The 26,333-nt window shown below is 42.3% G+C and overlaps 1 protein-coding gene across 1 annotated transcript in view; it reads left to right on the top strand.

Moving 5' to 3' along the window:
- lingo2 (leucine rich repeat and Ig domain containing 2) overlaps positions 1–17,521 on the top strand; it is a 933,051-nt gene extending 915,530 nt beyond the window's left edge. Inside the window, exon 5 of the transcript XR_009445446.1 lies at positions 17,390–17,521. The gene's annotated coding sequence lies outside the window, so the exon portion shown is untranslated. The remainder of the gene's footprint in view (positions 1–17,389) is intronic.
- The last annotated feature ends 8,812 nt before the right edge of the window (positions 17,522–26,333 follow it).

Genomic DNA, 26,333 nt, shown 5'->3' with positions numbered 1-26,333 from the left:
GAACTATTCCCTCTGGGACACACTCTTCCACTTCTCTTTGACTCCCAATACCTCTCCCACAGCTGCATGACACTTTCCCATATAATCACAAAGGGCACAACACCTGCCTGTTTACATCCTCCCTCCTTAGTATCCAAGGCTCTCGACAAACCTTCGAGAACACAATGATTTACTTGTACTTCACTCAATTTAGTCTACAGCATTCGGTATTCACAATGTGGTCTTCTCGACACTAAGGAGATAAAGCATAGACTGAGCAATCATTGTGCGGAGCATCTGTGTTCTGTCCAAAAAAAAGACCCTGAGTTTCCTGTTGCCTACCACCTTAACAGACCACCAAGTTCCTTGGACAACATCTCTACCTCTGTCTTGCTGCAGTGCTCCATCGAAGCTTTGCGCAAGCTGGAAGAACAACATCTCATTTTCCATTTTTGAACTGTGCAAACGGCCCCCATTAGCAGCATTTCATTCTCACAAGCTGCAATTTTGTTTTCTAATTTAACTTTTGAATCAAATTCTTCTTTTCTTCCTTCTGCAGCCACGGTGGTCGAGAGAGGTTGTGGGGAATTGTTGAGCGGGGACCCAGTCCATTCCTTGTGGCTGATGTCAATTGCAGCTTAAGCAACAGTTTCAGTGGCGATGAATTGGGCTCTGCTCTTCTCCTCTGTTGTTTTGGCGGTGTCTGCAATGGTGGCAGTGTGAATGATCTGTCAGTGTTTGGGAACCAATTCAAACGTTCAATTGGCCCTCGATAGTTGAGACGGTCTCTAGTCTTCGACAGTTTGGACAGTCTCCTGTCTATGGCAGCAGCTGGAGTATCAGCAGCAATGACGTGGCCTTGGCAGAGATTGCAGTGTCCAATCACTGGCAGTGGGGTTTATTTCAGCCTGCTCTGGGACAGCTTTGGCAGCTGCACACTATGGCTGCATCCCATAGCCACTTAGGATATCAAGAAGCTGTGTATGGAACAAAAAAAATGTGATTTGCCCTAACTATACATGATTTATTTCTATTCATAGTTTATGTAATTAAAATGGCATCAGATTATGATGGTTTATACACATTTTGCTACATTTTCATAAGTTCATGTAACAATAAATTATGATACAATCTCTGGCCTCAATATCGAGTTCATTAATTGCAGGGCCTGTGCATCTTCTTCCTTGTCCTTATCCCAACTCCCATACACCAGGCCTTGTTATCACACAGACTGCTTCCAAAAACAACACATTGTCAGCCACTAATGGTTTCCATTAGCAGCTACGCATTTTCCCAGGCTGGCCTTTACCTATTCCTTTTCTTGCTCAACTGTTTCTCCCTCTCTGGTCTCCATCTCCACTTACTCCTTCTCCTTTCTTCCCGCTTCTTCTCTAGCACATATACCAACATTTTCCAAGCTACAATCAGTTCTGAAGAAGGGCAACTGGACCTGAAACGTTAACTCTGCTTTGTCTCCACAGAGGCTGTCAGATCCGCTGAGATATTCCACACGTTGGTGATTTTGTTATTTGTTTAGTTTCTGCCTTCAGAATTTAAATGTGGGGTGGGGTATCCAATGCTTTCACAGTCCTTGGAGTTGGCTGAGAAGAATGGCATACTGGCTAATCAGGCTAGAAGGTCCAGAGTGGACCTCCCTATCTGCCACTGCCCTATCTCAGCCAATTACATCATGTTTGAGAATGGTTGAGGGCAGCATTCCTGCACAAAGGCCAGTCGAGTGGCTTCTTATTGTTCTTGTGCTGTCAACACTGCTTTTCAGTCTGTGTCTCAGGATAGAGGGCCTTGTGCCAAGGTGGCAGGTTGGCCAGGTCTCCCACCTGTTCCGGCATCCTATGTCTCATAGAGGACCTTCCTATGAGCTACGGCAGACACTGTTCTCTTTTCCTAACAACGCCCCACTCCATCTGCCTGGATCAGCAAAGAACACCTGGATGAGGCAACACCACTCTGCTGCACTCTGGGCCCTCCAGATTGGTTCCTCGTCCCGTGTAATTTCTCTCAGTAGTCACCCTTTCTGTTATTGTTGCCAGATCTAAAAGTTATCAAGGGAATTAGGGGAGAGGCAGTAGACTCCTCAAGATGAAGGGCCCTGGAATCCCAAAGGCAGAAATGCAAGTTCCTGATTGAGATTTATTTCATTGAGGCTGCCGGAAAGTTTATGGCAGGATTGCTGGCAAGGCTCTGGCTGTTGACTGGAATCATTGGCATGCCGTTTGAATTCAGCGCACAAGTGGCTTTTCATCCTTCATTGTTACATTACTTCAAAAGTGCTCAATGAATCTGTTTTAACAATAAAAAAAACAGTGCAAGGCACACAGTTTCAGTTAATCGAAACTTGAGGGTTAAGTGTGAAACCAGTAACTGGTTCCCTGCGGTGGAACTTATTTTAACATCAGTGTGCATCATTGAAGAATGGAAAGCAATTATACAGCAGTACGAGTGGATAGGGTGTGCTGCTGATATGTTTTTGCTGAAAGTGTAGTGCCATTTTTAAAGCTGTGTGTACCTCTATATCTAACAATTATTTGGGCACTGAATAATGCTGTTAGTCTATTTTTATAGGTGACTAATTCAGAGTGAATCCTATTTCATGAGTATTGTTAAAACTGCAATATTGGACTTTTGGCAATGTACTATCACGGCATTAGTTTTCACGTTAATTTGAATTACATGTTAAAATCAACACCCATTTGACCCATTGATGAAAACACGTTCATTTGAATCTGTTTCTCAGCAGCACACTCCACAGACTCTGTAGTAACCAGATGAACAATCTACCAGATGGGAAATTAGAGATATTCACTGGTGCAGATCTACTAATTGAGGTCATAAATCTTACTTTCAACACTGGTCAGATTAAAAATTATACACTTTCCTTTGATCAGCTCTGTCCTGGAACAACCAGGACAGGATTCTCTTGCTGTGAAGGGGCTGATGCTAGTGCAGGAAACTTGTGGAGTCCATCAACATGGAAATCATCCCGGTTTTGAAACAGTAAGTGTATTGTACTCTGTAATTTAAGTGCCAAGTGCCACAGTCAGTAGGTTCAGGTAGGTGAGTGGTTAAGGGAGGGAAGTGGTAGATTGGTAAGGGGTTAGGATAACAGATGGAGTTAGGGTGGCAGATGGGTCAGTAGGGTGAATGGTGACTGAGAGGTGAGTTTACTAGACAGGTTAGGTAATAGCTCCAGGCAGTTCAGGAGAGTAGGATGTCAGGTAGGTGCATGGCTGCTTACAGTAAATCAAGAAATCAGGTGGGGGATGAGAAGAAAAGGTAGATCTGGGTGTTTTGTGGGTTCTGATGGAGCAGGGTGATGCCTCAGATTGAGACAATATCAACTTTAGCAGGCTCAGGGTCAATTCAGGACCCGGGCTGGGTGATGAAATATCAGTCAGTGGCAGGGAGGTGGGAGTCAGATCAGGGTGTTGGGTTGGATCGATGATTTGGGTATTGAGCCCAGGATGTCAGGGTTTAGACAAGTTGAGAGGGGTCAGTGAAGTGTCATGGGATTCAGTTTAACAGGTATGCAAGAGTTGGAGCCACATTTTAATCCTCTAAATTTTCACAGGTAACTATTAGAATTAAGTGAGTCAAAGCCCTGCAAAATCTTCAATTGTGTGGAACATATCAGAGGATTCCAGATGCAGGCTAATTTTTTCAAAGAAATGTCAGCTTTCCAGGTAATTCCTATGGAGTCAGCTCATTTGGATTTCCACATAGCTCCTGACATACTACCCAATCTACCCTGCAGAAAAGTCTCATCTAGAGTCATAGAGTCTTCAAGCCTTACAGCGCAGTACCAGACTATTCGACCTAACTCAACAGTGCTGAGCAAGTTTCCCAAACTAAACTAGTTCCATTTGCCTGCATTTGGCCCATATCCCTCTGAACCTTTCTGATTCATGTACCTGTCCAAATGCCTTTTAAATGTTGTAACTGTACCCACCCCTAGCACTTCCTCTAACAGCTCATTCCATACACACTCCACCCTCTCTGTGAAAATGTTGCCCCTCATGTCCCTTTTAAATCTTTCCCCTCTCACCTTAAACCTCTAGCTTTGGGCTCCCCTACCCGTGGGAAAAAAGCCTTAGCTATTCACCTCATATACGCAGCTAATGATTTCATAAATTTTTATAAGGTCATTCCTCAACCTTCGTCTCTCCAGAGACGAAGGTCCCAGCCGATTGTGCTTCTCCTTGCAACTGAAATCCTCTAGTCCAGGCAACATCCTAGTAAATTTTTTCTGCACTCTTTCTAGTTTAACACCATTGTTCCAATGGCAGGGCAACCAGAATTTTAGAGAACAATGTGTAGAACTGGATGAACACAGCAGGCCAAACAGCATCAGAGGAGCAGGAAAGCTGATGTTTTGGGCCTAGACCATTCTTCAGAAATGGGGGAGGGGAAGGGGATTCTGAAATAAATAGAGAGAGGGGGGGAAGGTGGATGGAAGATGGACAAAGGAGCAGATAGGTGGAGAGGAGACAGACAGGTCAGGGAGGTGGGGATGGAGCAAGTAAAGGTGAGTGCAACTGGGGAGTTAGGGTGGGGATTGGCCAGCCCAGGACAGGTCAAAGAGACGGGGGTGTGGCTGGTAGGTATGAGGTAAGGATGGCGTTTGGAGTGGGAGGAGGGGATAGATGGGAGAAAGGACAGACAGACCCCAATCTAACAACCATCTCCACACCTGCCCAGGCCTCCATCGTGCTCCACTCTGGCTCTCAGCCCCTCCAGGCCTCATCCCACTCCACTCTTGCTCCCAGCCTCTCCAGGCCTTCATCCCATTCTTCTCAGGCTCTCAGCCGCTCCAGGCCTCCATTGCGTTCCGCTCCTGCTCTCAGCCGCTCCACAATGCTCCAGGCCTCCATCCCACTCCAGCTCTCAGCCACTCCAGGCCTCTAGCCTGGTTCGATCCTGCTCACAGCTGCTCCAAGATAAGTTTTCTTTTCAGAAACAAAACTACTTTAAAATCTTCGGAAATTAAGAGAGGGGAAGAAAAGGAGGATAAAAAAGCAGACTTATTGACGAGTCCTGGGCTGAGAAGCCTGGATGCTGCCCAATTTGCCATGGCAATCTTGAGAATATAGTTCCACCAAGGTTCAAACAATCTGATAGCATACAAAGTCTTGGCTGCCTATCGAGTGTGAAATGCACTTGTAATATTGTACTCATTGTGGCTCTGTAAACACTTTGAATAGCATTGATGTGCAGAGGGATCTTGGGGTTCAACTCCATAGCTCTCTGAAAGTGGCTACACAAGTAGATAGGGTGGTAAAGGAGGCAAGCAGTGCCTCTCTTGGTCATGGCAGTGAGTACAATAGTCAGCATGTCATGTTGCAGCTCTATAAGAATTTGATTAGTCTATACTTAGAGTATAGCATTCCATTATGGTTGCCACATTACAGAAGGATGTGGAGGCTTTGGAGAGGTTTCAGAAGAGGTTTATCAGGATGCTGCCTGGATTAGAGGGTATGAACTACAAGAAGAGTCTAGAAAAACTCGAGTTGTTTTCTCTGGAGCAGTGGAAGCTAAGGGTAGTCTTGATAGAAGTCTGTAACATTATGAGATGCATAGATAGGGTTAACTGTCAGAATCTTATTCCTGAGTTAAAATGTCTAATATTAAAGTGCATGTATTTAATGTGAGAAAAGGCAAGTTCAAAGGAGATGTAAGGGGCAAGTTTTTACACAGAGTGGGAGGAGTCTGGAATGCACTGCTAATCATGATGTGGGGGCAGATTAAATATGGGTTTTTAAGGGACTTTTAAATAAGCACATGCATAGGCAAGAAATGGAGGCATACAAACAAAGGGCAGGCAGAAGGGATTAGTTTACTATGGTGTCATGTTTAGCAAAACACTGTGGGCCAAATGGCCCATTCCTGTGCAGTGCTGTTCTGTGTTTTAAGTTCTTTTGTGTGAAGAATTCCTGATTTCCAAGTTTCAAACAATCTAACAGACCCTAGTCTTAAAAATCTCCCTGTCTCCACTTCTTGCAGAGCCGTTAAGTTAAAACTGCATGTCTCCCACCCCATCCCCACTGTATCAGGGAGTTGAAACTAAGAATCAAACAAAATAGTCCACTTTACAGCAGAGTTTATTGAAATCAGGTAAGTTATTTGCTTAGCAGATTCGCCAGAAATTCCAGCTAGCACAAGCCACAGCAAAGTGAAGTGAGTGGAAAATAGTTACAAAATGGAGGTCTTGTGGAGTTGATGATGAAAAACTGTCAATATTTGTCAAGATTACTCTACTGAAACTCACAACAATTTTGGAAGCCTGAATATGTGCAGAATAATGTAAAACTGTCAGTGATTCTACTGCCTACAAAAGTATGCACCATTGAGCTCTTGTTGGATACAATCCCCAAGCAATCAGGTGGGTTGATCAACTTAAACCTGGTATTCTTGCTTTGAAAATACTTGAGAAATTTACAGCTTCTTAAACTATGTATGGCTGGAGTTTTAAGAGCAAACGCATCTCATAAATATGACTAAACACACTTTGGAGCCCTGAAAATCGAAGTGATTTTATTTGTGTAATTCTAAATACATATATGAGAATTCGTATGCCATCCATGGTTTTAAAGTAATCCTTTTAAAATTCATTTAAAATATTTTAAAGAAATGTTTTGCCTTCTACCTTAATTCAATTATACTCACTTATTTATGACCGGTAAAATTTAAGATAAAGGATCTCAGTGGTTTTATTTTCTGGTTTGCTGTCTGTGGGGATACTTTGCAGTAATTGGCTGTTTCCTCTGAAAGCAAATATCACTGCTGCTGAACATTTGAGGACTTAATTAACCTCCAGTCAACCCTGTTTGGATGTGTTGGGATTCATCATCACGGGAAATGGAACATTAACTTTTTGTCTAGAGCAAGGGACACTACAACAGTGCCAAAAGACCCCTTAGGTAGATGTTATAATGTCAAGAAAAGAATGATCAACCAATTATGACCCATCTCCAAGGCTGTGTATCCTGAAGTAGAACTTTAACCTGGACCTTTTGACCTAAAGTTAGGAACAGCCCCACTGCACCACAAAACCCCTCTTACTATGAGCTAAAGTGGTTTTTTAATCAACTTGTTCAAGCATGTTATGACACACTACGCAACCATCATAACATGAGGTGGGACTTGAACAATAGACCTTCTAGCCCATTGGTAAGGATACTATTACCACAACATTAAAATACTTTTACAAAGTTTTTGTAAGGTTTTAAGCAAGAATTGTGTGTGTGTGTGTGTGTGTGTGTGTGTGTGATTGTGTGTGCGTATATGCGTGTCTTTTTTTTATTCATTTGTGGGATGTGGGCATCGCTGGCTGTCCAGCATTAATTGCCCATCCATAGTGGCCCTTCATGGCAACACGGTTGAATGCCAAGGGGCAGTGATTAAATTGTCTCTTATTCATGATGGTCATAGCCTGGCTTCTATGTGGCACGAATGCCACTTACCACATTCAGCCCAAGCTTGATCTTCTTGTACTTGAATATGGACTGTTTCAGTATCTGAGGAGTTGTGAATGATGCTGAGCATTGTGCAATCATCGGCAAATATCCCCACTTCTGACCTTATGATGGAGAGAAGGTCATTGATGAAGCAACTGAATGTGGTTGGCCCTAGGACATAACCCTGAGGAAGTCCTGTAGAGTTGTCCTGGAGCTGAGAAGATTGACCTCCAACAACCATCTTCCTATGCGTCAGGTATGACTCCAATCATTGGAGAGGTTACCACTGATGCCCATTTATTCCAGTTTTGCAAGGGCTTCTTGATGTCACACTCAGTCACATGCAGTCTTGATATCAATGGCTGTCACTCTCACCTCACCACTGGAAATCAGCTCTTTTGTCCATCTTTAGGCCAAGGCTGTAATGATGCCAGGAGCTGAGTGGTCCTGGCGGAACCCAAACTAAGTGTCACTGAGCAGATAATCGCTGAGCAGATACTACTTGATAGCACAGTTGATGACAACTTCCATCACTTTACTGATGGTCGAGAGGAGACTGAAGGGGCAGTAATTGGCCGGGTTGGATTTATCCTGCTTTTTGTGCACAGGACACACTTGGGCAATTTTCCACTTTGCCAGGTAGATACCAGTGTTGTAACTGTAGTGGAACAGCTTGGCTAAGGGAGTGGCAAGTTCTGGAGCACAAGTCTTCAGTACTATTGCCAGAATGTTGTCAGGGCCCATAGCCTTTGCAGCATCCAGCATCTCCAACCGTTTCTTAATATCACATGGAGTGAATCGAATTGGCTGAAGACTAATGTCTGTAATGCTGGGGACCACTGGAGGAGGCCATGATGGATCATCCACTGGGCACTTCTGGCTGAAGATTGCTGCAAATGCTTCAGCTTTATCTTTTGCACTAATGTGCTGGGCTCTTCCATCATTGAGGATGAAGATATTTGTGGAGCCTCCTCCTCCACTGAGTTGTTTAATTATCCACTACAGTTCATAACTGGATGTGGCAAAACTGCAGAGCTTCGATCTGATCTACTGGCTTTAGGATTGCTTAGCTCTGTCTATCACTTGCTGCTTATGCTGTTTGGCGTGCAAGTAGTCCTATTTGGCAGTTTCACCACCCTGATACTTCATCTTCAGGTATGCCTGGTGCTGCTCCTGACATGCCCTCCTGCACTCGCCATTGAATCAGGGTTGGTCTTCTAGCTTGATGATAATGGTTGAGTGAGGGGCATGCCAGGCTATGAGTTTGCACACTGCGCTGGAGTACAATTCTGCTGCTGTTGATGGCCCACAGCACCTCATGGATGCCCAGTCATGAGTTGCTAGATCTATTCAAAGTCTGTCCCATTTAGCACCGTGATAGTGCCACACAACACGATAGAGGTTATCCTGAATGTGAGGATGGGACTTTGTATCCACAAGGAATGTACGGTTGTCACTCCCATCAGTACCGTCATGGACAGCTGCAACTGCAGCTGGCAGATTGCTAAGGATGATGTCAAGTATGTTGTTCCCTCTTGCTGATTTCCTCACCACTTGCTGAGGACTCAATCTAGCATCTATCTCTTTTAGGACCCAAACAGCTCGATCAGTAGAACTGTTTCTGAGCCACTATTGGTAATGGACATTGAAATCCCCCACCCAGAGTACATATTGTGCCCTTGCCATCCTCAGTGATTCCTCTAAGTGTTGTTCAATGTGGAGGACCCCTGATTCATCAGCTGCAAGAAGACAGTATGTGGTAATCAGCAGGAGGTTTCTTTGTTCATGTTTAACCTGAAGCCCTGGGACTTCATGGGGTCCATAGTCAATGTTGAGGATTCCCAGAGCAACTGCTCCCCCAAATGTATACCACTGCGCTGCCACCCCTCTGGGTCTGTCCTGCCGGTGAGACAGGACATATCCAGGGATGGTGATGGTGGTATCTGGGACATTGTCTGTAAGGTATGATTCCGTGAGTATGAGTATGTTGGGATGCTGCTTGATTAGCCTGTGAGACAGCTCTCTCGGTTTTGGCACTAACGCCCAAATGTTATTGAGGAGGACTTTGCAGGGTCAACAGGGTTGTTTCTCCCTTTGTCATTTCAGGTGCCTAGATCAATGCCAAGAGATCCATCCAGTCTCATTTCTTTGAGACTTTGTAGTGATTGGTACAACTGAGTGGCTTGCTAGACCATTTCAGAGGTCAGTTGAGAGTCAACCACATTGCTGTGGGTTCTGGAATCACATGTAGGCTAGATCAGGTGAGGATAGTAGATTTCCTTCCCTGGTGGGCATGAGTAAGGCAGATGGATTTTTCCTGACAATCGACAATGATTTCTTGGTGATCAATAGATTCTTAATTCCAGATTTTGTCTTATTAAGTTCAAATTCCACCATTAAACTCGGGTCCCCAGACCATAAGCTGAGTTTCTGGATTAATAGGTCTAGCGATAACATCACTAGGCCATCACCTGCCTCATACATTGTGCATGTGTGTGTGCATGTGTGTACGCGTGAGTGTGTGTGCATGTGTGTGTGTGTGTGTGTGTGTATGTGTGTGCAAAACACATACGACACAAAGTTATTTTTAATCAGCTGTTCTGACATGTTATGACTATATTTCCATGGCAGGTAGGGCTTCAACCCATACCTTCTAATTCAGAGGTACTGATATCACCACTGCACCACGAAAACTTTGCTTTTTTTTCATCAATCTCTTAATAGATGTTATGCCATGCCTCTAAAGCAAGTGAGTCTGAACTCAGATCTTTGGACTCAGGGATAGGAATACTATCAGCAAAGAGCTATGAATGAAAGAGGTGCACAATAAGTGAGCAAGCAAGGAATAACCAAAACTGAGCACTAGTCAAAGAGCACATGTTAAAAGTACAATTATTTGAGTAACAACTAAGTTTTCTAAACTCTGCATCCAGCCATTCTATGTGAAGTGATTGATCATTTTATTACATTGGGAAGGAACAGCAGACCTCAGACTAAATGTACAGTAAACCAATCACGTATGAAAAGACTGAGGAGGAACAGTCCAATGATGATGAACGTCTGTTAAAGCAGAGTGACAGCAATGAACAGCAAGACAATCAAGTTGTCAAAGAATGCAACAGAGAGCCACGTGCACGTCTCCAGCATGTATAAATAACTGGATGCGGGTGAATTGTCAAATCTCAGAAATGTTATACTGAAGTTTGAAATGATAATCTTGCAAAATCTGCCTTACTTGTGCAACTGATGAGATGCAATTAGCCTTGTTTCCATCTGAAGGGGAAGATAAAATTTATCTTCTGAGGATGGAAGATGTAATTCAAAGGTTTATCCCAACTGCAAGAATCTAATTTTTGGAATCTAGTCTGATTAAGCCACATGCTCAACATTATTCTCGAAACCTCAGCAAATGGAACATCACTCCTTAATAATCTTAACACTGTGCATCCTAACACCACTGAAAGCCTATTTGTACATGTACAATGAAGGTGGTATAACATCAAAATGAAACTTCTTCACCTAATAGATTGCCTTTATAGGGCCACCCGGAGTCTCAGTGGTTAGCACTGCTTCCTCACAGCACCGGGGACCCGGGTCTGATTCCACTCTTGGGCGACTGTCTGTGGGGAGTTTGTACATTCTCCATGTGTCTACATGGGTTTCCACCAGTTGCTCCGGTTTCCTCTCACAGTCCAAAGATGTGCAGGCTCAGTGGATTGGCCGTGCTAAATTACCCAGCAGTGTTCAGGGATGTGTAAATTAGGTGGGTTGTAAGGGAATGGGTCTGGGTGGGATGCTCTGAGGGTCAGTGTGGATTTGTTAGGCCGAAGGGCCTGTTTCCACACTGTAGGGACTCAATGATATCTGCCTAATAATAAATGCTGACACAATCTTTGGAGATTGTGTGGATGTGCTGTGAAGAATTTATATGCTTAGAAGCTTACAGATATTTGTTACTTGTTAAATATGTATATGCAAAAAGGTTGAATAAAAGCAAGAAACTGCAGATGCTGGAAATTTGGAACAAGCAAAAAGAATGCTGGAGAAATTCAGGAGGTCTGGCAGAAACAAATAGAGTTAATGCTTTGAGCTTGATATGACTCCTCTTCAATGGCTAGCAGCATTCAGAACTGGAGAGAATCTTTCCACTTATTTTGCCAAAAGTATAAGGATGTTTAATAATTGTTCTCAAAGGTATGACTTTCACAGCATGCTAATCCATATTCATGGATGTCAGGCCATTACCACACATGGAGTTGTAGCTCTCATTTTTTTGAATCACTTTTATTGTGTTCCAAGAAGTTTAAGATAAAAATATTTTTGCAGGGGATGGCTTCCATTTGAGATGGAGTTAGATAATCAGCCTCTTGTTATTTCAGAGATAGTAGGAACTGCAGATGCTGGAGAATCTGAGATAACAAGGTGTAGAGCTGGATGAACACAGCAGGCCAAGCAGCATCACAGGAGCAGGAAGGCTGACATTTCGAGCCTAGACCCTTAATCAGAAAAAGGTCAGCCCAGGGAGGACAGACAGGTCAAAGGGGCAGGATGAGGTTAGTAGGTAGGAGATGGGGGTGACCTATCTCCTCCCTACCTCCCCACGTACATTCACCTTTACTGGCTCCATCCCCGCCTGCTTGACCTGTCTGTCTCCTCTCCACCTATCTTCTCCTCTATTCATCTTCTATCAGACTCCCCTTCTCTCCCTATTTATTTCAGAACCCCCTTCCCCTCCCCCATTTCTGAAGAAGCGTCTAGGCCCGAAACGTCAGCCTACCTGCTTCTCTGATGCTGCTTGGCCTGCTGTGTTCATCCAGCTCTATGCCTTGTTATCTTGTTATCTCACCCTTTTTTGTCTTGTTTTTTGAAATTTCCATTAATCTATACTGTTGCAAGATTCCAGAATTTCTCTCCAGATTGTGATTGTACTTATATCTGAGTCTTGGATGTATCTTTTCCACTAAAACAAACACTTTGCAATTAAAAGTTCGATTTGTTATAAGGTGATCCTGAGTTATAATCAATGGTTATGACATTATGCAAACAGAGAAGAATCCATTGGTCTACTTAAAGCAGGCATCACAGGGAAAACAATAAGTTGTCATCAACAAGAGCAACAGGCTCTTGTACAGGTGCACTAACCATCCGGAGAGACTGTAAGATGGGGCAAAAGTTCCCTTCAGTTTAAAGACGTAATCTAGACTTAAAACCCTCTGAAGACAGAAGTTGTGGAAAGGGTTAAATTCACTGAATATTTGGAACTCCAGAAACTATGGGCTGTAACTGAACCAGGAAATGGCTGGTTGGGTCAGACTGGGAAATATATAAACCTACGGGCAGATGTCTGGAGCAGGGATTAGCTTGCAGAAACTAAAGGCAGAGACTCCCATTCACACCCCAGTTTAAACAATGGAAACCAGTCTGTAGGAAACAAACAACTTCAACAACTTCAGATCTTCTGGAGCCTACAGAAGTACAAAGAAAAAAAATTTCCAACGTCTGCTCAGGCACAGAGATACTGAACGTTCCACACCATTGTGCTACATGCAAACCTGTTCCACCTTTGGAAGCAAAAACATTCACACCACTATTCAAACCTGGATGAATATGCATCCAAGGGAAGTGCTGACCATTCCAAAACCACCAAAACCATTCACCTCAATTGACAAACCATTCACACCAACTCCAGTGATCAGGGAGCCCATTCATCCCTGAGAGAAGGAACCAAAGCTTAACAGATTTGGTGGGAGATAAAGGGGTCTGAAGTTGGGTACAACTGGAGACACTGAGCCCAGCACTGGGCATTGTGAGACTAGCACTGTGCTACCAACCACACACCCCAATTCTAACCCATTGTGTGCTCTGAGGTGGGCTCCTTAAGGGGATTTTGAGAGTCCAAGAGGAAAACAGGCCTCACTGATGAATTAAAGCAGCCCTCGCAACCAGTGAACACCAACAACTGACCACAAACCTGCATTTGATGTCTAGAGGCGACCAAAGGCATCGAGAGACACAAGATATCGATTGGGGCAATACCAGAAGCATCCACCACCATCCAAGACAACAAACCACTCACGGGCCACTAAGGCAAAAAAGCAAACCCAAGGCACTCACCAGTCTGGTTCCACACGTCTAACCACATCAGTGGACACCACTGGACTGACTGTTACTTTCGCAGAGTCCCACTATGGCAAGAGACTATGGACAGGAGCCAGTCAAAATGGTGTTTTCACTCCAGGGATGAGCCTATGGTCATTGAGGCCCCACAATGCAGCTTGGCTAGTCTTAGATAGGGGAAGGTGGGGTTCAGGGCTAACAGTGTAGGGCACCCACAGGAAGGGAAGTGGAATAGGACTCCTGTGGAGTGGGTAATCTCCCTCTCTCTTACTCTCTCTCTCACTCTTTCCTGTTAGCATAAGTAACAGTCACCCACTGAACCAAGCCCAGTGTCAGAACCATGGAGTTGGTGAATGGTAAACCAGGTAGCACTTCCTATAGAAACCATCAAAGAGAAGATTTTGGGAGAGACAGTTTTGTGTCAAGGACAGGGTATTGGGATTGTCTTCCTGGGAAATGGTTCACATTTCTATTCAAAATGTCTATATATTCTTGATAATCAATTTATGAGATGTAGTAGGTCAGTATCACTTATACTGGTAAGTGATTGAGCTGAAATATGCATGGAGACAATATTTACAGGTTTCAAACTCACTTGAGAGAAAAGACATTATGCATATGTAAATGCATAATTCATATACAAATATATTTAAATAGAAAACAAATTGAAACTATTTAACACAGGCTGCTTGCTTTGTCCAAAAACAATCAATTTAAGGTAAAAGCTTGGCTTTAACAGTCAACATTCAAGGAAATAGTGTTTCAATTTAAGTTTCACTCAACTGTAACCAATGTGATTGTTGTTCAGTTTCCTAGTTTCAAAACACAGAAGACGTAAATGTCAGAAAGAATGCTCCCAGCTGTTTAGTCTTCTAAGAACATTCTAAATTAAGAGTAAAGGCCGTGACATGATTAGATAAAAACTTACATTTAGTTCCTCATTAAGGACACAGGTCCAGGTTTTGATAAGAGAATTATAAAGTGTCTGATCTTTCACTGTAGTTTTACACCTGAAGAAGAGTGAATATTTTACCCCAGATCGGGGTACATCTCAGACATTCTGGAAAATGAGGCAGAATTCAACTTCACTGCCTGTAGGTGGTAGGGTCCACAGTGTCAACACAGCACTCTGGCCTCTAAGACAGAATATTACGTGTTCAAGTCCCACGCCAGAGACTACCGCTTAAAATTTAGTTTATTACTTCCAGTGCAATACTGAGGGAATGTTGTACTTCTGTTTATGATTGCCCTTTTAGGTGGACCTAAGATATCCCATGACTTCGTCGGAGGCTCACTGATGATGTTACCTAGAATGGTGACAAAACGTCTAAAAACTAACCTTCCAGCTCAGAGAGCAAACTCACATCCATATCCCATGACTGTTTCAAAGACAGCCTACTACCAGTGCCCTCGTAAATATTGATCTATTGATCAACTTCACTCAAAAGAAAATAACAGACCATTAGAACATAAACTACAAAGTGAAGCAGACAGAACAGTGGATAAAAATACATCCCTCCCTGATGCAGCCAATGCATTTTATGGTAATTTCAAAAAGAAGATCAGAGAAAAATAGCCACTGACCGAGAAAGCCTTAGACATATCTTTTCCCTCAGTCCCTGCTGCAGAGATCAAATCAGCCTTTTTTGAATGTGAACCATTGAAAGCGACTGGCCCAGATGGATTCCCTGGACAAGCATTTAGATCCTGTGTGTACCAGTTGGTGGGGTTATTCACTGATATCTTCAACCTTTCCTTACTATGATCTCAAGGCCCTATTTGCTTCAAGTAGACCATCACCATCCCAGTACCAAAGAAAACACATGCAGCGTGCCTCAATGATTACCTCCCAGTGGCTCTGACCTCCATAATTGTGAAGCACTATGCGAAATTAGTCATGGCTTGCAACAACCTTAGCCTCCCAACCTGCATTGATCCCTTGCAATTAGCCTACCGTCACAACAGGTTCACAGCAAATGCCATCTCCCTGGCCATACACTCATCACTGGAACATCTGGGTAACAGGATACCTACATCAGGCTCTTATTTATTGACCACAGCTCTACATTCAACACCATAATTCAAACCAAACAAATCTCCAGACTCCTAGACTTGGTCTCTGCTCTGCCTACTTTAGCTGAATCATCAACTTCCTGACCTGAAGATCACAATCACGAGGAATAGACAACAACACTTCCTCCAAGATAATCTTCAAGGCGCCTCTCAAGGCTGTATACTCAACCCCTTACTATAGCCCCTATACATTCATGACCCTGTGGCCAAATTTTGTCCTAATTCCATCTACAAGTTCACTGATGACACCACCATTCTGGGCCTGATCTCAACAACGACAAGACAAAATACACAAAAGAGATAGCGTGGCATTGTGCAAAGATAACAATCTCTCCCTCAACATCCAAAAATGACAAAGCCAGTCATTGACTTGAGGAAGCAATTTGTAACACACACCCCTGTCTACAACAATGGTGCACGTGGACATGGTTGAGTGATGATCGTCAGTGCTCTGTCCTGGTCCACCAACTTTGATGCTATAGTCAAGACTGCACAACAGCGCCTCTGCTTCCTCAGTAGGCTTCGGAAATTTGGCATGTCCATAAAAACTCTTACCAATTTTTATAGATGCACCACAGAAAGCATTCTATCTGGACACGTCACAGCTTGGAATGGTAAAGGCTCTACCCAGGACTGTAAGAAACTACAGAGAGTTGAGAACACAGCACAGTCCATCATGCAAACCAACCATCCATCCATTGGCTCCGTCTACACTCTTTACTGCCTCAGAAAGGCAGCCAATGTAATCAACGACAACTCCCACCCCAGTTATAATCCCTTCCAACTCTAACATCAGGCAGAAGATGCAAAAGCTTAAACACAAGTACCAACAAGAACAGCTTCTTCCCTGCTGTTATTAGACTTCTGGTTGGACCTCTTAAATTTAACTTTGATACTGATCTCCCTCATTGTGCACTTCTCTGCAGTCATAACATTATCTTCTTTGCTCTGTCCTATTACCTTAATGCACTTTGTACAAGATATAATGTACCTGTACTATGTGCAAAACAAAACTTTTCACTGCACCTAGATACATTTGGCAAAAATAAATCAAATCAAATTTAAAAACTACTGTTTATGGGAACCTGCTTTGCAGACGAGCTTTCACATTTCTTCTGCTACAATAGTGGCCAGCCCTAAAAATTACTTAATCAGTTGTGAATAGTTTTGGGTCAACCTGAGATTATTAAAGAGTCCTTATTTCAATATTCAGTTTCTTAGTGAATCAGGATAAAAAAAGAATCAAATAAATTTAGAAATATTTCTGATGTTATCCTTGCATTGCTTTAATTTAAAATCATGCCACAAGGGGATTGAATTAGAATATTTAATTTTGCCGATGGGACCAAGTTTTAAAAGCAATGTTTTTAAAACTAATCCAATATATCGTGGCTTCGCAAGTTGCGCCAAATACAAGTTGCACTTAAAATTCTGATCCTTTTGCCTGTTACAAAATTTTGGCTTTGTAAACTCTGCTTGATATGAATACTGGACTTTATATGATGCTTATGTTTAAAACATCCTGCCTTACATCTGGTAGAACAGAAGCTCCTAGGAATACCTTGGCTCAGGGACATACTTGTATGATCTTGTTGCTATAGAGAGAGAATAATATTTATAATGACGCCTTTTCAAAACGTCTCACTGGAAAAGGTCCAAGAAAATATTACTGTGGAGAGCTACTGAATGGGCATTTGTTGTTATTAACCATGCAGATGCTTATCATGTTAATTTTCAATTCAAAAAAGGTGAAAAAGAAGACAAAGCCCTAGAAGATTCAAGGAGCAAGGAGTTGACAAACAAAGCCTTGTTGATGAAAATTCAGTCCAGAAGACTTCGCTGAATGGCATTTTTCTAAAATGATACTGGAAGTTTTGACCTGGCACGGCAAAGAACTCATCTTGTAATGGACAATTTCCCATCTGCCTCACTATTAGATACACAAAAGAATTGTATTTCAGAGAACTACTTCTGGACAGAGAGAGAAGAATAAAGAATTTTTAACAGCAGGTTTAGAAGGGTCTTTTTGTCTTTACCTGCTTCTCCCAGTTTTTCAGTGACAATGAAAAAGTAAAAAGTGAATCAGGCAAACACCCATTCACCTGCAATTTAAAGGTATCGACTAAATTAGCTATTCCACAGAATTCCACAGTCATTAGTTAATCAACCATGATTTCAGGCGATGCCTAACACCTTAAGTAGTCTAATGATTTTTTAGAATGCGTATTTTTCATCTTTCTTTTTGTTCTTCCCTTTTCAACTTTATAGTTGGGTTTGTGTGATAAAAGAGTGAATACAGTTGTTGTGGCCAATTGAGAAAATGAGAAAAAAGGGAGCAGATTCACCTCATCTCACCCTACTTAAACATAACAATGATCAACCAAAAATTACCTCTCAGCTTTGGTGTAGCTTACTGTTTCTCTTTTGGCGCTCTGTTTAATTTAATGTTAGTTCATAGGATCCGTATAGTGTGGAAACAGACCATTCAGCACAAAAAGCCAACACTGACCCCCTGAAGTGCATCCCACCCAGACCCATCTCTCTACAACTCTGCATTTCCCATGGCTAAAGCATCTAATCTATACATCCCTGAACACTTTTGGACAATCCACCTAGACTGCACATCTTTGGAGTGTGTTAAGAAACCAGAGCACACCCACACAGGCATAGGGAGAATGTGCAAACAAACAGTTGCCCAAGGTGGAATTGAACCCCAGTCACCGGTGCTGAGAGGCAGCCTTGCTAACCACTAAGCCACTGTACCATCCTTTTCCATAATTATTTTCTTTTCTTTTAGTTATACTCCTCTTTATCTTTATCCGACCTTCAAATCTGCAATATGAAGGTGTACAATGAGTTTTTACTTCTGAGACTTTAGCCTTTTATATTGTATAATGATCTATTAAGCCACATACAATGTTCTACAATGTGCATATTGCCTGCAGGCTATCATGCGGTTTAAACTGTATGAACCTTATATTCTCTACTAGACCAGAAATTGTTTTCAATAACTAATGCGGCACATGCTATAAAAATTAACTGTAAAAGGAAGAGTAATAGTGAGTATGTATATGTATGCCCAATATATGTAAGCTTTAGCCTTTCATGACTGGATTACATTGTGCAACAATAACCAAAGTCCAGCATTCCAATTTAAACACCCCCTGCCAGGCAGAAATTAGGCAATTAGAAGAGACTGGAGATTTACGTATTCATTTTCCAATGCCATCTGACTGCAATTTTAAAGTGCAAATAGAAAGAACAATAATCCCGGCGCTGTGCTTCTCAGGCTCCAGTGACATAATTATGTGTAAGAATTGAACCGCCATTTTAGCTGGAGCTCGTCACCTGCGGTGGTCTGTAACCATCCAATTCTCACTCATGGATTCAGATGGCGATATAGGTCTGCAAATTAAAATGGAGCCTGGAGATAAATTACCTCTACATCTCCACCTGTGAACTTGCTGTTCATTTTGGCTCCTTGCACTGTCCAATCCTCCTGTTAGATGAGCCTGAGAGCATTTCACCATGTAATTGTATACATAGGAGTTTGTACAGCATCTAAAACTTCGAAATAAATCTCTAACATTGTCTGTGTGGAGTTTGCACATTTTCCTCGTGTCTGTGTGAGTTTCCCCTAAGTGCTCCGGTTTCCTCCCACAGTCCAAAGATGTGCAGGGTAGGTGGATTGGCCATGCTAAATTGCCTGCAGTGCCCAGGGGTGTTTAGGTTAGGTGGGTTGGACATGGGAAATGTGCGGGAATTTGTCTGGGTAGGATGCTCTTCAGAGGAACTGTGTGGACCTGTTGGGCTGAATGGCTTGCTTCCACACTGTAGGAAATCCATGAAAAATTTGTATAATGTAACAGTTATATCAATACCTGGGTTCAATTCCAGCCTTGGGTGACTGTCTATGCAGAGTTTGCACATTCACCCCGTGTCTGCCCAGGTTTCCTCCGGGTGCTTCGGTTTCCTCCCACAGTCCAAAGCTGTGCAGGCTCGGTGGATTGGCGGTGCTAAAGTGTCCATAGTGTTCAGGGGTATGTGGGTTATAGGGGGATGGGTCTGGGTGGGATGCTGCAAGGGGCAGTGTGGACTTGCTGGGCCAAAGGGTCTGTGCCTACACTGTAGGGAATCTAAACTTGAATTTCATCCACGTTGCTGCTTTTGCTGTGATGTGAGAGACATGGAATCAGGGGAGAAAAGCAAAGTTGCTGGAAAAGCTCAGCAGCTCTGGCTGCACCTGTGGAGGAGAAAAAAGAGTCAACATTTCGGATCCGGTGACCCTTCCTCAGAACTCAGAAGGGTCACTGGACCCGAAACGTTAACTCTGTTTTCTCCTCTCAGATGTTGCCAGACCTGCTGAGCTTTTCCAGCAACTTTGTTTTTGTTCCTGATTTACAGCATCCGCAGTTCTTTTGGTTCTTATGGAATCAGGTGAATCAGTTCATGAACATTGAACATATTGGCAGGAACACATTGATAGGAACATGTTGACAATTGATTTTAAAACATTTTCCGAAGCACCTTCCACTACCCTCTTGTCCTTCCATACTCCTTCCATTTGTCACACAAGTCTCCCGTGCCCATTTTCTCTTTACCCACAACAATAAAAGCCAATGAGTCATTAGAAAATCTGATAGTTCTTTGAAATGCTCCTCATTTTGACACATCAAGCAGGGAGGATTTGAAACATTCCTTTGAAAAAAAATGTCTTACAACCTCATAAAAGTGTCAGTCAACCAACAAAGATAGTGCTCACCTTCAAGCTATATCGCCATTCCTCAAAGAACTGAGGCAATTAGCTGTTCTTGGAATATTCGTAATGAAGCCATCTGGCAACTCTAATAACAGAAGCAGTTTGAACAGATGATTACAAAGCCAGACATCTGTTTTCCAGCCTCAGAATCTGGTAAGGGTAGGATGGGGAAATGGGCAAGAGGGTGTGGGTCTACCTGGTGATCTTTGCTGCAATTCTGAGCTGGTCTCTGCATGTACAGCCCACCCATTGTAGTCTGCACATGTGGTGACTGCATTCTGCTTCTTCCACCTGGCTTCCATTTAATTATTGTGGGCACCATGAAACAGCTGCATGGATAACTAATGCTACATGACATCTTAGGGTCACTTTGTTACTATGGTAAAAAGTAGTGACTGGCTGCATAATCTTTTGTGCAGCTGACTTGCCAAAGTCACAGGTTGCACCTGATCTCTGTTCGAGTACAATATCTCAATTTTACTGGGTATAGCCTGCACAAATAACCACAACAAGGCAGATTAAACATCCAAAAATGAAATGTTTTGTGTGATTCAATTTCTGTAATTCATGATTATACAATATGACAGTCACTTCCAATGAAAAGAAGTCACTAAAAATGGAATAAAATTACAGTATGCTGTCAAATTTCAATTCTATTTCTATTATATCGCACAACATGTGTAATGTGAAGGTTAATTTCATCTTAAGCTCCAGAAACTGCTGTTAAGCCTCTTAATTTTTGTTCTTGCTCTTTGAAATCACCTGAAACTCTCTGCATTAGAGTCTTCGAATACACTCTGCTTCACAGCTAAAATATCTGACCCCGATATTGATGTGTGTTCATTCAACTAAAGTGAAACAAATGGCTATTGTCACTGTTTTCACGTATAGTGATAATAAAGATTTAATGTTGGCGCTATCACTATGTGCCATTGTAAAGCATTTTCGTTATATATTCACAGATGCCCTTTCCAGCTTCTGTGTTATAAAGACTCAATTTTCCGTCATGCTTTTATATCAAACTCCTATTGAATAAGCAACAGACAACACTAATAACTCACATACCCAAAATGTTGACTACAATTATCTATGTTTCTAAAGTATCCATAGAATTCCTACAGTGTGGAAGCATTCAGCCCAACAAGTCCACACTGACCTTCCAAACACCATCCTGTCCAGATCCACCCCTTATCCCTGTATTTTCCATGGCTAACCCACCTAGCCTACACATCCCTGGACACTATAGGTAATTTAGTATGGCTGATCCACCTGCCCTGCACGTCTTTAGACTGAGAGAAAACTCACACAGATACATGAAGAATGTGCGAACTCCACATAGCCATTTGCCCGAGGTTGAATCAAACCTGGATCCCTGATGCTGTGAGGCAGCAGTGCTAACCACTGAGTTACCATGTCACACCAAACCAGAAAAAGGGATTGAAATGTTCTCTTAAATTAATCTAATTGCTTATTTCACTGCAAATTATTCTCACTAATTCCTGCATTGTATCCAGAATTCTATCCACAAAGACATAAAGGTTAAAGTGATAGAGTCAAGTATTTTCTGTCAACATGGCAAAGGACAGCTGAAAGCATTTAAAAAGTTAATGAACGCATATAGCATAAAAACTGCAAACAAAATGTTGGATATTGTTATACTTCCCAGCAGGATAAATATATAGGATTGTCAACATTAATCTGGTATGGATCTACCTCTTTGTTATATTATGCAGCTCACCATCGCCTTCTCAAAGGCATTTAGGGTGCACAATAAATGCTGACCTAGCCAGCACAGCCCATATCCTCTGAATGAACAGTTTAAATGAAAGGTAAATATAGCGCATAATAAAAACCAAAATAATTGTAGATTCTATAAATTATGAACAAAAATAGAAGTTGCTGGAAAAGCTCAGCAAGTCTAGCAGCATCTGTGAAGACAAGATCGGCGTTAACGTTTCAGGTCCAGTGACCCTTCCTCAGAACTGAAACGTTAACTCTGATTTTTCTTCACAGATGCTGCCAGACCTGCTGAGATTTTCCAGCAACTTCTGTTTAAGTACCTAATCACTAACAATTCAGTCCTACAAGCTATTCAAAGGGTAGGTGTAAACACACGTTGACAGGGCAGTGGGAAATGGTAAAGGTGAGCTGGAAAATCTACTTGAAAAAAATTTAAAGGTAACTGTCCGCATGTGTGGACCAAGTAAATGTTTATCTTTACAAAGGTGTAAAATAGTTCAAATATATAATTCAGCTTTTCAAAATGCAGGCTCAACAGAAGAAAAAGAAAGTGGCCAATAAAAGTGAATGGTTTGCAAAATAAGTAGACGGGCAGAAAATTTTGAGTGGAGGCAAGAGTTAGATCAATACAAGCCCAGCTTCTCATTTTAAAGCTTGCAAAATGAAGGTTTCGCGACATACTGAATGACATCCCTTGTTGGTACTGCTGGCACCCACCCTGGGTTACAAAAGATGTCCAGAGGATATGATGCCTAGAAGGTTAACTGCTGGATGGCCTTGTCCATTACTAACAATGTTATCCTCAATGAGCAAGTTGGCAATACTTGTCATTTGAGGAGATGGCTCCTATCAGCCAATTGATTGTCTGCCCTCCAGTAGCCTGCAGGGTCAGTCCTAATGCCATTGTCCAATAGATTCTGAGAATGAAGGAGGTAGACAGGACCAGTGTTATGTTTTGGTTGAGTTATTTCATATTACACTTATCTCAGCATAATTCAGAGATAGTTCTAAATTCAAATAGTTTATTTTTGTAAAACATCTTTGAATTCTAAAAAAACTTCTACAAGACATCAGCTAGATCATATCTAGGAGCAACATGTCTAGTCTCTCTCCACAACATTTATTTTCTCAGGGATCATGGTCAGCCAATTGACTTCTAAATATAACTACTACTAAAGCAAGTAAACACTAAAAGGACAATAGGAACTGCTGATGTTGGAGTCTAAGACAACAAGGTGTACAGCTGGATGAACACGGCAGGCCAGGCAGCGTCAGAGGGGCAGGAAAGCTGACTTTTCAGGTCTGGGCCCTTCTTCAGAAATGGGGGAGGGGAAGAGGACTCAGAAATGAATAGAGAGAGGGGGAGGCAATGATGGAAGGTGGATAGAGGAGCAGATAGGTGAAGAGAAGACGGACAGGTCAAGGAGGCGGGGATGGAGCCAGTAAAGTTGAGTGTAAGTAGGGCGTTGGGATGGGGCTTGGTCAGTTGGGAGGGAGGGGGGTGTAGGTGGGAGGGAAGACAGACAGGGCAAGGAGGTGGGGACGAGCTAGGCTGGTTTTGGGATGAGGTCGGGGGTTGCGAGATTTTGAAGGTTGCAGGGTTCCCAAGTGGAATATGAGGTGCTGTTCCTCCAGCCTTCAAGTGGCATCATTGTGGCACTGGAGGAGGCCCAGAATGGACATGTCATCCAAGGAGTGGGAGGGGCAGTTGAAATGGTTCACGACTGGGAGGTGTAGTCGTTTGCCTTGAACCGAGCGTGTTCCACAAAGCGGTCTCCAAGCCTCTACTTGGTTACTCCGGTATAGAGGAGGCCACATCGGGAACAGTGGATACAGTATACCACATTAGCAGATGTGCAGGTGAACATCTGTTTGATGAGGAAAGTTTTCTTGAGGCCTGGGATGATGGTGAGGGAGGAGGTGTAGGGGCAGGTGTAGCACTTCCTGCGGTTGCAGGAAAAAGTGCCAGGGGTGTTGGGGCCAGTGGGGAGTGTGGAGTGGTTGAGGGAGTCACGGAGAGTGTGGTCCCTCCGGAAGGCAAATAAGGGTGGGGATGGAAAAATATTCTTGGTAGTGGGGTCAGATTGCAGGTGGCGGAAGTGGTGGATGATGATGCATTGAAACACTGTACAAGGATCTATGCTCAGGCAAGCTTAAACAAACACAACATTCAGCACTTTTACTTGCTGTTCTCCCTAACATGCCATCTTTCATTCTTCATCATTTCAACCATGTACTGCTGACACTGCGCTGCTTCAGTTAGCATACATGGTGGGTCTGTGGTTAGGACTGCTACAACACAGCACCACAGACCCAGGTTTGATTCCTTCCTCAGGTAAGTGTCTTTGTGGAGCTTGTACATTCTCCCTGTGTCTATGTGGATTTCATCTGTAGGTTCCTCCCACAGTCCAAAGATATCCAGGTTAGGTATATTGGCCATGCTATTTTGCCCCACATGTCCAGAGATGTTGGGTTAGCCATGGTAAAAAATCAGCGTTAAGGGGAAAGGGGTTTGGGTCTGGGTGGAATTTTCTTTGAAGGGTGAGTGCGGACTCAACGGGCTGAATGGTCTGCTTCCACATTAAAGGGATTCTCTGACATTGGTGTCATATATGTGGATGCACTTGTAAGTGTTTATTCTCTTTATCTCTTATTATTTAGGATTTAACACAAAGCTTTTATACAGGAAATCAGGCAAAGCTTTTGCAAAAAATCAGTAAATGTTCTATTTTTAGTAAAGCTCCCTTGTGGTTTTTGATCAAATTGCAGGTTATTATACCTTATTGCAATGATTAAACTTAAATATTATCGATCAGGAGAAAATAGAAGACACAAGATTAAATAGCTAGAGGTACTGTTCGTGGCTTTCAGTTCTGTAATAACTGGCAAGTCTGAAGTTTATCTGTGTATCCTTCGCTCTAACCTAGACAAAAATTTTATTTAGAAAGTGGGCAGTGTCTCTGTTCTCAATGTCACCTTGTATTTAAATCACACCTTTAACACAATAAAGCTTCCCTGGACACTTCATAAGAGCACTCTGACACTAAGCTACATAAGAAGATATTAGGAGCAAACGATCAAAAATTTGTCAAAATGGAAGATTTTAAGTAGTGTTTTAAAGGATGATAGAGAGGCAGAGAGGCTTAGGGAAGAGTTTCCAGAGCTTGTTAACTGAAGGCAAACTAGCTAAATAGCTGAATGATCATCAACGGTGATGTGATTAAAATCAAGAATATTCAAAAGTTCAGAATTAGAGATATGTAGAGGGTATGTGATCATTCGTGATCTTCCAAAGAAAATTCAGATATAATCCATTATAGAGCTCACATGAGAAAAGCAATAATACTCCAAGCTAATATAAAAAGAGCTGTGAACTGTTGGTTTAGAAGTGATGACTAGAAAATATTGTGCATGGTATTGTATCTGTTATCTAATGGTAGGAGAAAACAATCAACTCTCCAGTCATGAAATGTTGCATCTATAAAGTAAAATAACATATCAGAAGATTAAGCAACCATGTATGTTTTGTGATTGCAAATCAGTGCCCTTGAAAAGCAATGAATGGGGTCTCTTAAAATGAAAGGTCAAAGCTGGCAAGGTGAGATGTCAGAAGACTTCATGGAAATGAGCAGGCAATTAACTAGTAGGAGTTCATGATGATAAGGTTTTCTACCGCCTATTGGCAGCGTCTTTTTAATAATAGCTGACTGAACAAAAGTATAACAAGTGTTGAATATAGTATGAAATATCATTTTCTTTTAAAATGGTATTCTTGCAAATATCTTGATGAAAGCAAAATGAAAGGTTACTACAAAACGTACTTTTATTTCAGCAATGCTGAATAGAAGTAATTTGAGAAGCTGCACCAAGGATTAAAAGTTTTCACAATAGAAATAAGTTTTGTGAAGAAATATGGAAGCTTTTATTAGAACCTGTAAATAGGAGCAAGAGTGGCCCATTCAGTAGATCAAACCTACTTCACCTTCAATATGATCATGGCTGCTTCTCCATCTTTATACCATACAACTGCATTCTCCCCCTACCCTTGCCATCTTTAGTGTATAGGAGTTTATCTACGCTTTCTTAAGCACATTCTGTAATTTGGTTTCCACTGCCTTGTGCAGTAGATAAACTCACAAACTTATCATTCACTGAATGAAGAATTTCTTCTAATCCTCCCCCTAAATGACCAA

The sequence above is a fragment of the Stegostoma tigrinum genome, chromosome 3 (genome assembly GCF_030684315.1).
Source record: "Stegostoma tigrinum isolate sSteTig4 chromosome 3, sSteTig4.hap1, whole genome shotgun sequence".
In the NCBI taxonomy this organism is placed as follows: domain Eukaryota; kingdom Metazoa; phylum Chordata; class Chondrichthyes; order Orectolobiformes; family Stegostomatidae; genus Stegostoma; species Stegostoma tigrinum.
This window is presented reverse-complemented; position numbering and strand designations above follow the sequence as displayed.